We start from the raw sequence: 12,581 nt of genomic DNA, 5'->3' as shown, positions 1-12,581 counted from the left end.
ATTTAGTAAGACAGGAACAGACTCCCTTAATGTCATGCTACATCTATTGCCTTTAGACATTTTGGCCAAACAGTCAGCTGCAACAACGGCTGTGCGGTTGCGCGAGCTATCGCTGTGGTCGGAAAAAATGTACGGTCATAGTTCGGTCCTCAAAGTAATGCCAGATGTGCCTAACGTAGTGGATTACACCCTGGCAAAACCACTTTTCGACAAAAAGTTTGAAACTCTAATTCCCAACAGTGAGGCGTGGTGTACACAGACCCCGGGGAATAAAAGATATATAGATTTCTATACTGATGGCTCCAAATTGAATGGACAAGTGGGGTTCGGAGTATATTCCAAAGATCTGGAAATTCGAATAGCGAAAAGATTACCTAATCACTGTAGTGTTTTTCAGGCTGAAATATTGGCAATAAGAGAGGTGGTGAATTGGCTGAGAAGTAATGTTCCAACAAATATTGGCATTAATATATACTCAGACAGTCAACCTGCAATAAAATCCTTGGACTCTGTGTTCCTTAACTCAAAAACGGCCATAGACTGCCGCAAATCTCTCAACGAGATGGCTGAGCAGTACAATATTCACCTAATATGGGTGCCTGGTCATAGGAACATACCGGGGAACTGTGAAGCAGATGTGTTAGCAAGGCTAGGGACTACCTTACATATTCCAGGGGAACTAGAATCTGTTGGTATGCCTCTGGCCACCTGCAAGCTCTTACTGCGTGAGAAGGCTGTTATGATGGCCAATATTCGATGGGAAAATTGCAAGGGTTGTAACGACACCAAGCAAATATGGCCCCATTTAAACTTAAACCGCACACTAGATATGCTGGTGTTCTCAAGGCGTCAGATAGCACTCCTGATATCTGCTATAACGGGTCGCTGCCTGATAGGCGAATTTGCAAAAACTATAGGTGCGAAGTATAATGACTATTGTATAAGCTGTCATGACGTGGAGGAAAAGGAATCAATTAAACACCTCTTGTGTGAGTGTCCTGCTTTTTGTGTAAGGCGTAAGCGAATTTTAGGAGCATATAGCTTTAGATTACTGGCTGACCTGGAAAACGTTAACTTAAGTAGTTTGTTAATGTTTTTGGAGCAATCTGGTTGGTTCCACAAAAGTAAATAATAGAGAAGGTTCAGTGGTTAAGACTAGAAGTGCCCATATGTAATAGGTACTTTTAGTTAAATGTGGTATCACAATGGACTGAATAGTCTAAGTGAGCCTGAAATTTAATCGGGCTGCCACTTTAACCTAACCTAACCTAACATCGATAACAACTACTTGCGCCAAGTTTCAAGTCGATAGCTTGTTTCGTTCGGAAGTTAGCGTGATTTCAACAGACGGACGGACGGACATGCTTAGATCGACTCAGAATTTCACCACGACCAAGAATATATATACTTTATGGGGTCTTAGAGCAATATTTCGATGTGTTACAAACGGACTGACAAAGTTAATATACCCCCATCCTATGATGGAGGGTATAAAAATGAGATTGGGCTAAAGGCATTTAAGTTCCAAAACGTGCAAGAGCTCAAAAGTCACCAGTCCCGGAATTTAGTTTTCTCCGACACACAAAATAATATTATAATTTTTTAAACTTACAATAACTTGTTGTTAAAGAAACTTTTAAAGTTCAACAAAATTTTTGTTGATATAACAAAATTGGTTACTAATGTGACAAAATATTACTAAAATCGTAATTATATTTACAAATTACGTTGTTAGCTCAAATTTAAACATAATTTTAATTGTATTGAGAAGAAAATTCATTAATTTTTTTTGTAACTTAATTTTAATTTTTTTAATAACACTCTTGATTTTAATAATGCTCAGGTTTTCAGACAATTCGGTAAGGTAAATTAATCATCAAAATTATTCGTGAGTCACGATATTTTTCGTGAGTTACGGTATTTTTCGTGAGTCACGACGTTTTCGTGCGTGAGTGTGCGTGAGTACAAATTTTCTTTTCGTGAGTGTGCGTGAGCGTGAGTACTACCAAAAAATATCGTGCGTGAGTGTGCGTGAGTATGATTTATCAGTCGTGAGTGTGCGTGAGCGTGAGTAAACTATTACTCACGTGCACACCTCCAGTTTGATTCCGAGTAGAATCCCCAGTTCTGAGGTTGTAAACTTTGCGATTCCGATTACTCTCTGCAGTCCACTCTTATTGCAATGATAGTATAAAAAATTCTAATGTATTAAATATAAAATAAAAATAAAGCTCGCCCGCAAAATTAGACGTTTCAGTGGGTTAGTTATTACGTAGTCGTCTTCATCAATTCGATAAGTCGACTTTATCAAATTAAAAAAAAAAAACCAAAAGTCTGATTTAGTCAGTTCTCATCAAAATTTTTGAAAAAATCTAAAACTCGAAAGCTCAGTTTTTGAAAAAGTCGGAAGGCCGACATTTGGATACCGATTACAGTGCCTAGTTCATTCAAATGTAATTCGAATGTGTAAAATAAAATTAAATTTTAAAAAATCGGAAGTCAAATTTCCAAATTTTCATAAAATCGAAAACGTGACTTTTTCAAAATTTCAAAAACTCGAAAAATCAACTTTTCCAAATTAAAAAAAAAAACGAATTTTTATTCGTATAAGAATCCACAGTTCACTCAACTGAGGTTGTCATCAAAATTATGTGATTATTTTGGCAAAAGTTTACTTTTCCAAATTTCCCAAAATGTCGACATTTGCAAATTTTCAAAAAGTTGAATTTTTGAAAAAGTCAGAAAGTAAATTTTTGGAAGTGGGCAAAATCAAAAAACAAAACTAACAAGTATATACGGCCGTAAGTTCGGCCAGGCCGAAGCTTATGTACCCTCCACCATGGATTGCGTAGAAACTTCTTCTAAACACTGCCATCCACAATCGAATTACTTGAGTTGCGGTAACGCTTGCCGCTGGCAAGGTATCTTAAAACCTCCTAACACCGTCTTCTAAATCGTAAGTAAGTCCATACGTGATATATATTTAATAAAAAAGACCGAATAAATACTTCTATAATTCAATTTGACAAATTTTCTATAGAAATAAAATTTTGACAAAATTTTCTATAGAAATAAAATTTTGACAAAATTTTCTATAGAAATAAAATTTTGACAAAATTTTCTATAGAAATAAAATTTTAACAAAATTTTCTATAGAAATAAAATTTTGACAAAATTTTCTATAGAAATAAAATTTTGACAAAATTTTCTATAGAAATAAAATTTTGACAAAATTTTCTATAGAAATAAAATTTTAACAAAATTTTCTATAGAAATAAAATTTTGACAAAATTTTCTATAGAAATAAAATTTTGACAAAATTTTCTATAGAAATAAAATTTTGACAAAATTTTCTATAGAAATAAAATTTTGACAAAATTTTCTATAGAAATAAAATTTTGACAAAATTTTCTATAGAAATAAAATTTTAACAAAATTTTCTATAGAAATAAAATTTTGACAAAATTTTCTATAGAAATAATATTTTGACAAAATTTTCTATAGAAATAAAATTTTGACAAAATTTTCTATAGAAATAAAATTTTGACAAAATTTTCTATAGAAATAAAATTTTGGTAGATTATTTTCGGCTCGAGTGGCAACCATGATTATGAACCGATGCGGACCAATTTTTGTGTGATTGCAGATCGGCTATATATAACTATAGACCGATATGGACCAATTTTGGTATGGTTAATAGCGGCTATATACTAACACCACTTTCCAAATTTGAATCGTATCGGATGAAATTTGCTCCTCCAAGACTCCCCGTAGGTCAAATCTGGAGAACGGTTTATATGGGGGCTATATATAATTATGGACCGATATGGACCAATTCTGGCACGGTTGTTAGAGACCATATACTAACACCATGTTCCAAATTTCAACCGGATCGGATGAAATTTGCTTTTCTTAGAGGCTCCGCAACGAAATCTGGGAATCGGTTTATATGGGGGCTATATATAATTATGGACCGATGTGGACCAATTTTTGCATGATTGTTAGCGACCATATACCAACACCATGTACCAATTTCAAATGGATATTAGAAACCATATACTAACACCACGTTCCGTATTTGAAACGAATGGGATGAATTATGCTTCTCCAAGAGGCTCCGGGGGTCAAATCTGGGTATCGGTTTATATGGGGGCTATATATAATTATGAACCGATGTGGACCAATTTTTGCATGGTTGTTAGAGACTATATACCAAAACCATGTACCACATTTCAGCCGGATCGGGTGAAATTTGCTTCTCTTTGAGGCTCCGCAAGCCAAATCTGGGGATCGATTTATACGGGGGCTATATATAATTATGGACCGATGTGGACCAATTTTTGCTTGGATATTAGAAACCATATACTAACACCACGTTCCCCATTTGAACCGGATCGGATGAATTTTGCTTCTCCAAGAGGCTCCGGAGGTCAAATCTGGGTATCGGTTTATATGGGGGCTATATATAATTATGGACTAATATGAACCAATTCCTGCATGGTTGTTAGAGACTACATACCAACACCATGTACCAAATTTAAACCGAATCGGATAAATTTTAATTTAGGCTCCGGAGGCCAAATCTGGGGATCGGTTTATATGGGGGCTATATATTATTATGGGCCGATGTGAACCAATTTTTGCGTGGTTATTAGAGACCATATACTAACACCACGTACCAAATTTCAATCGGATCGGATGAGTTTTGCTTCTCTTAGAGGCTCCGCAAGTCAAATCTGGGGATCGGTTTATATGGGGGCTATATATAATTATGGACCGATGTGGACCAATTTTTACATGGATATTAGAAACCATATACTAACACCACGTTCCCCATTTGAACCGGATCGGATGAATTTTGCTTCTCCAAGAGGCTCAGGAGGTCAAATCTGGGGATTGGTTTATATGGGGGCTATATATAATATTGAACCGATGTGGACCAATGCATGAATGTTAGAGACCATATACCAACACCATGTTCCAAATTTCAGCAAGATCGGATGACATTTGCTTCTCTTTGAGGCTCCGCAAGCCAAATCTGGGGATCGGTTTATATGGGGACTATATATAATTATGAACCGATGTGGACCAATTTTTGCATGGATATTAGAAACCATATACTAACACCACGTTCCGTATTTGAACCGGACCGGATGAATTTTGCTTCTCCAAGAGGCTCCGGAGGTCAAATCTGGGTATCGGTTTATATGGGGGCTATATATAATATTGAACTGATGTGGACCAATTTTTGCATGAATGTTAGAGACCATATACCAACACCATGTACCAAATTTCAGCAAGATCGGATGACATTTGCTTCTCTTTGAGACTCCGCAAGCCAAATCTGGGGATCGGTTTATATGGGGACTATATATAATAATGGACCGATGTGGACCAATTTTTGCATGAATGTTAGAGACCATATACCAACACCAATATGCTTCTGTTAGAGGCTCCGCAAGCCAAATCTTAGGGTCCGTTTATATGGGGGCTATACGTAAAATTGAACCAATATGGCCCATTTGCAATACCATCCGACCAACATCAATAACAACTACTTGAGCCAAGTTTCAAGTCGAAGTAGTAAACTGGAAAAGTCGACCATTTGCAAATTTTCAAAAAGACTCGTAAATTCAAATTTTTGAAAAAGCTAGAAAAATGGAATTTTATATTCCGATTACTGGCTCTAGATCATTCAACTGCAATGTGTAAATTACGGCGGCTCAAAATTTAAAAAAACCCGAAAAGTCAAATTTTCGCTAATTTTTTTTGGAAAAGCCGATTTTTGTTTAGGATTACAATCCAAAGTCATTCTGGCAAGTCAAAAGTAGACATTTACAAATTTTCAATTCAACAATTCGAAACATCAAAAAAATTTTAAAAAACCCCAAAATCGATTTCCACATTTCCAACACGTTGAAAACTCGAAAAACGACTTTTCCCAAATTTCCAAATACTCGAAAAGTCGATTTTGCCAAATTTTCAAAACCCCTAGTCAGCATGGGTTAGGTATAGTGGCAGCCTGCTATTTAAGGCTCATTTAGACCATTGTAATACCACAGTTGTGAACTTTTCTCTGCCCGATCTAAATTTTAGGATGTGCAATTTACACAATATTAAAGACAAATTACTTTAAAATAATGAAATTTTCTTTAAAACAAATTTTATAATCTTTCAAAAAGTTTTTTTTTTATTAAATTTAGGACACAAATTTTATTAAATTTTAGGACTCCGCTAAAGTATGTCTTTGGACTAAGGTCAATTTTCCTTAAAATAAAAAACACATTTTTGATTTAAAGAAATCGTCTTTAACCGATTAACCGATAAATTGAATCTTTAGATTTAAGAAAAAACGTTCCAAATATAGGCTAAGTGTGTAAATATAACCATAGCGATAGGCGGTAGGCGAACACTTATTTACGTGTATTTCTTATGGGAAGCCCAAAATCCGCGACGAAATACCGTGACGGCTAGTGGCGTGTCGCTAAATTAAAACTTATTCTAACTCCTTGGCGAAAGCTGGTATAGTGTTGCCATCGCTTATCAATTTTTTTAACTCACCACTAGGAATTGCTGTTGCCTGGACACGTGTAGATTATTTTTTCTTGAAATAACTCAACAAATAACAAGCCATTGTATGTTTTTATTCAACTTCATTGTTTAATATTGTCAAAACATGCTGTATTGACAACAAAAACGCTAGGAAACGTGAAAAGGGAATTATTCGCCGTCAAGCTTATTGTACTTGCCGTTGCGGCAAAAATGTTTCGCCTACCGCCTATCGCTATGGTTATATTTACACACTAACGGCCATTTTCATGTATCTCCGTTAGACTTTAACTTCCAGTTAACAGAAAGTAAAATCGAAATATCTTTTCTCCGGATAACTTTAACTGAAACATTTTTAGCAGTTAATATATAGACAAGATGACAGACATGTCCATAGTATGGTTTAAAAGTTCGTTAGCTAACGTAGCACTAACGGAGCTTCCTGAAAATGGGGGTAAGACATATTTTGAGGATTTTGCATCTTTGATTTAAAGTTTTTTTTTTTTTGAATTAAAAAAAAAATTTTTTGAGGGATTTGTTATAATTTAGATTTTTAAACTGGCATATATTTGTACGTGAACAGCTTTATTAATATAACTTTCAAAAAAAGATTGAAAACTCGATAAATACAATCTGTATCCTAATTATACCCTTCACCACTACTGTGGTACAGGGTATAATAAGTTTGTGCTTTTGTATGTAACGCCAAGAAGGAAAAGTCTGAGACCCATCGTTTAGTATACCGATCGTCTTAGAATTAAATTCTGAGTCGATTTAGCGATGTCCGTCTGTCTGTCTGTCTGTCCGTCTGTCTGTCTGTCTGTCTGTTGATGTATTTTTGTGTGCAAAGTACAGCTCGCAGTTTTAGTCCGATTGTCCTAAAATTTGGTATGGGGTCCTGTTTCGGCTCAAAGACGATCCCTATTGATTTTGGAAAAAATCGGTTCAGATTTAGATATAGCTGTCATATATATTTTTCACCGATCTGGTCATAATTGGCGTGTATATCAACCGATCTTCCTCAAATTCCGTACATCCCAATATTTTATGAGTCTCGAAAAACTTGCAAAATATCATCCAAATCGGTTCAGATTTAGATATAGCTCCCATATATAGCTTTCGCCCGAATTACAGTCCTTTGTCCACAGAGGCCAATTTTTTGCTCCGATTTAGTTGAAATTTTGCACAGGGAGTAGAATTAGCATTATAGCTATGCGTGTCAAATTTGGTGGAAATCGGTTCAGATTTAGATATAGCTCCCATATATAGCTTTCGCCCGATTTACACTCATATGACCACAGAGGCCAATCTTTCACTCCGATTTAGTTGAAATTTTGACCAGGGAGTAGAATTAGCATTGTTGCTATGTGTGCCAAATTTGGTTGAAATCGGTTCAGATTTAGATATAGCTCCCATATATATGTTTTTCTGATTTCGACAAAAATGGTCAAAATACCAACATTTTCCTTGTAAAATCGCCACTGCTTAGTCCAAAAGTTGTAAAAATGACTCTAATTTTCCTAAACTTCTAATACATATATATCGAGCAATAAATCATAAATAAACTTTTGCGAAGTTTCCTTAAAATTGCTTCAGATTTAAATGTTTCCCATATTTTTTTACTAACATTGTGTTCCACCCTAGTCCATTAGCCGACTTAAATTTTGAGTCTATAGATTTTGTAAAAGTCTATCAAATTCTGTCCAAATCGAGTGATATTTAAATGTATGTATTTGGGACAAACCTTTATATATAGCACCCAACACATTTGACAGATGTGATATGGTATCGAAAATTTAGATCTATAAAGTGGTGCAGGGTATAATATAGTCGGCCCCGCCCGACTTTAGACTTTCCTTACTTGTTTTAATTTGATTTGTCCTAAATTTAAAGTCATATAAAATGTGTTTATTGTAAAGAAGCCGCATCTTTGGCTCGGAATTAATATCCTTAAAGGAAGGTCAAAATCTTTGAATCCATGTACACTTTTTTTTTGAGTGTGACAGATTTTAGTTCATTCAACTGCAGTAGTCATGAAAAGAATTTCGCCCATAAGTTCTACATTGCTTATGAGTATACACTAGTGATGCTGGTATAAAAATTTCTAATTTGATTAAATTTTGGCAAAATAAAACTCAACCACAAAATTACTCATTACAGTGGGTTGGTTGGCTATAACTTGGTCATCTTCATCCGACGGCAATTTTTTTTTTTTTTTGGAAAAAGAAAAATTATTCCTATGAGTGCTATAAAATTAACCACTCCTATTCTACAACATTATGAGTTCAGATATATGTGTGTGATTTGTTTTCTGTTATTACCTTTTTTGTCCAGCTTTATAGCTTTTCGAATATTCAACATTCGTCCTGTGTCCAAAAATGTTGGTTAAAATGTTCGCTCGTTGTTGTTGTTGTTTGTTATCGTCGTCGTAAAGAGTTTCACTTTCACTTCATTTTTTTGTTTTTGTGAATTGAAGCTCGTTGTTGTCCTTTCTAGGTAAAGAACACACACAAAAACACAACACTTTTATGTACACTTTTATCTCTACCTCTTCAATGGTATTATGTCTGCACTAGTTTTTGCCTTTTTTTTTGTTATTTGTATTTTTATCATCCTCCTCACTTTACAGGCTGTTGTTTTTTTTTTGTTTTCGTTAATGCTGAAAACCTTTGGTCATGTTGTTGTTGTTATGTGGTTTTATGATTGTTGTTGTTGGTGTTTTTTTTTCTAAGGTATTTTCATTCATTTATGTATGCATGGACATTTTCAACATTTGATGAATATAGGGATTTAGGTCACAATATTAAATTCTTTGCAACCCATCAGTAGACAACACTGGGACACCTCATAACATAGCCAACCATTCAAATGGACTCTCATAAAAAAATCAATGATAGAAAATGACAGGTCATTAATGGCCAAAAGTAGAAAAAGCCTTTGGCATATTCTAACACAATTATTAGAAATTTTCATGAGATTAGAAATGATTGACCAAGAAAAGCCCCTTTCTTTTATATTTTGTGTTTTACAATTTCCATTGTTGAAATAAAGAGATTTCTTACTTTTATTTTGATTTGTTTTGTTTTTTTTTCAGAAATTTTGCCTTTAAGAAGTTTCTTTTTTCTCTACAGATTTCTTTTCACTTCACCATTTCTTTTTTTGCTTTTGATAACAGAAATAAAATCCATTGCCTTATGTTTGTTATACCGAAAGATTTGAACAGAGCGAGTTTTAAACATAAACTAATGGGAAAATCTCAAATGAAAAACTCTATATAATCATATCCTTGCTGTCAAATGGACACCATGAAATACCTTGTGAAACACCAACAAAGACAATTTGGTTAGTAAACAGAGAGTTAGAATAAAGCAAATGGAGAGCCATGCTCTCCCATATTGTTGTCATAATACAAAAAGAAACTGTAACAATAAACATGAGAGAGAGAGCACCAGTGTTAGAGATTGAGAGCGATGGCTTATATGGAAGAGTTTGTATGTGTGGGCATTTCCAAAAAAAAAACAAAATCACTGCATTATTAATTCACCTTTTCTGTACACGCAGGCGTATGAACAATGCCAAATGAAATATATTCCGCGTACATTCGTACTAAACAAATTTGGCATTAGGATTAATAGAGTTGCCAAAGTACTTTAAAAGGACTGAGAAAATGTTCAGTTTAAAGAAATATAAATTCATACTCTATGGGACAAAAAATGCCAACAAGAAAGATCTACAAAGTAGTACACAGTGAAAAAATTATTGACCTACACTGAAAAAAATATTGTCGTGAGGTCAAAGATTTCATGTCTTTAAAATACGAATGCAAATTTTACTTAGCATAGAAGACGCATTTCTCTAGTATAAAGTTTTTTCTCCTTGACCAAAGGTCGATAAACTTTTCAATGATGTCGTATTGTCCTTATAATTAAGTGATTTGATTTAAAAATGGATATCATAACATGAAAGAAAAAATGTTTGGGCTATGGTCAACTTGACTTTAATAATTTAGAAAAAATCTTTAAATTTAATGAAATTGTCTTTAAATTTGTTGTCTTTTTGCATCTTGACTACAAAAAAAAATCGTTCAAATATAGGACATGTTTTTCAACACTTTATTTTAAAGACGTTTTTTACTTGAAACATAGCATAATTTCTACTGGAAGTCGAGTCTTAATTTGGAAAATAAAGTCGTCGTTAACTTGTTTTTAAAGGACTTTGATAGCATATGAAGAAAAAAAGCTGAAAAAGCGAAAAATTAAAATTTGCTTCCTAGAAGCAAGTACACAAAACCCGATTTTAAAAGAGAATTGTGTCTTAAAAGTATCCTTACTTGTATTCTCCGCTTCTTTGGCTCGGAATCAATACCAATTTTTTTTAAAGTAAAGACAAAATCTTTGGAACCGGGTATGCTTTTTTTCACTGTAGGCTTAAATCTACTTTAGTACAAGTGGTCCGATTGGTCCAATTTTTGGCCAGCGTGTAGACATTTCGATTCTAAACACAAAATGTTATATACCACTTTTTGGCGGAAAGACCTATTTTCGGAGTTACGGGCCCCTAAAGTTTTCATTGCCACGTATATTGGATTTAGTATCCATCGCACATAATCATCCTAAAAATAATATATTTAGAATAACATGGACCCGGAGAGGTCCTGGGTTCGCGTTAGCCCACTTTGGACTCTGTCCATAGGAGAAAGTCTCATACCCCGGTCGAAGGCGGGCTACTCTTTGGGTTCGCGTTAGCCCACTTTGAACTCTGTCCATAGGAGAAAGTCTCGAACCCCGGCCGAAGGCCGGCTACCTATCCTCTTTGGGTTCGCGTTAGCCCACTTTGAACCCTGTCCATAGGAGAAAGTGTCAAATCCCGGCCGAAGGCCGTCCACCTATACCAAATTTTTCAGGGTCGGTATCTCGAAAACTACGCTCTTCCGACAAAATTTTTACTTAATATTTTCTGCTTAAAATGTACTATTTTTACCAATAACGAAAAAACGGAATTTTATTCATTTCATGAAAAATTGCTGTCAGAATTAAGAAAAATATAAAGGAAAATACCGATTTTCAGATGTCGATATCTCGAAAACTAGGCTTTTCCGCCAAATTGTTTACTTCATATTTTCGATTTGAAATCCCTTCTCCTACACTCAAAAAAAAACTTTGTTTATTTTTAACAACTTGTGCTAAAGTAGATTTGTTCCGTAAAAACTGGTATTAAGTTCGTGCATTATCGCGCTAACACAGGTTTTTTTCACGGTTACTTTTCTCTAGTAATTCATTTTAACCCTCTATTGTCCAAGCCCACCTTTAGGCGGGCTTCATTTAATAAGGAAGCTTTTAGTAAAACACACCTTAAGACAACTAACATAAGCAAAATAAAAAGAAAACTTATTTGAAACTATTCAAGAGGCTTTGCAGCATATGCTGAATTTTATCGTATAAATTTTTATACCCTCCACCATAGGATGGGGGGTATATTAACTTTGTCATTCCGTTTGTAACACATCGAAATATTGCTCTAAGATCCCATAAAGTATATATATTCTGGGTCGTGGTAAAATTCTGAGTCGATCTGAGCATGTCCGTCCGTGCGTCTGTTGAAATCACGCTAACTTCCGAACGAAACAAGCTATCGACTTGAAACTTGGTACAAGTAGTTGTTATTTATGTAGGTCGGATGGTATTGCCAATGGGCCATATCGGTCCACTTTTACGTATAGCCCCCATATAAATTTGGCTTGTGGACCCTCTAAGAGAAGCAAATTTCATCCGATCCGGCTGCAATTTGGTACATGGTGTTAGTATATGGTCTCTAACAACCATGCAAAAATTGGTCCACATCGGCCCATAATTATGTATAGCCCCCATATAAACCGATCCCCCGATTAGGCTTTCGGAGCCTCTAAGAAAAGCAAATTTCATCCGATCCGACTGCAATTTGGTATCTAGTGTTAGTATATGGTGTTTAACAACCATGCAAAAATTGGTCCACATCGGCCCATAATTATATATAGCCCCCATATAAAGCGATCC

This window comes from Haematobia irritans, chromosome 3 (assembly GCF_050003625.1).
Source record: "Haematobia irritans isolate KBUSLIRL chromosome 3, ASM5000362v1, whole genome shotgun sequence".
Taxonomy (NCBI): Eukaryota; Metazoa; Arthropoda; class Insecta; order Diptera; family Muscidae; genus Haematobia; species Haematobia irritans.
This window is presented reverse-complemented; position numbering follows the sequence as displayed.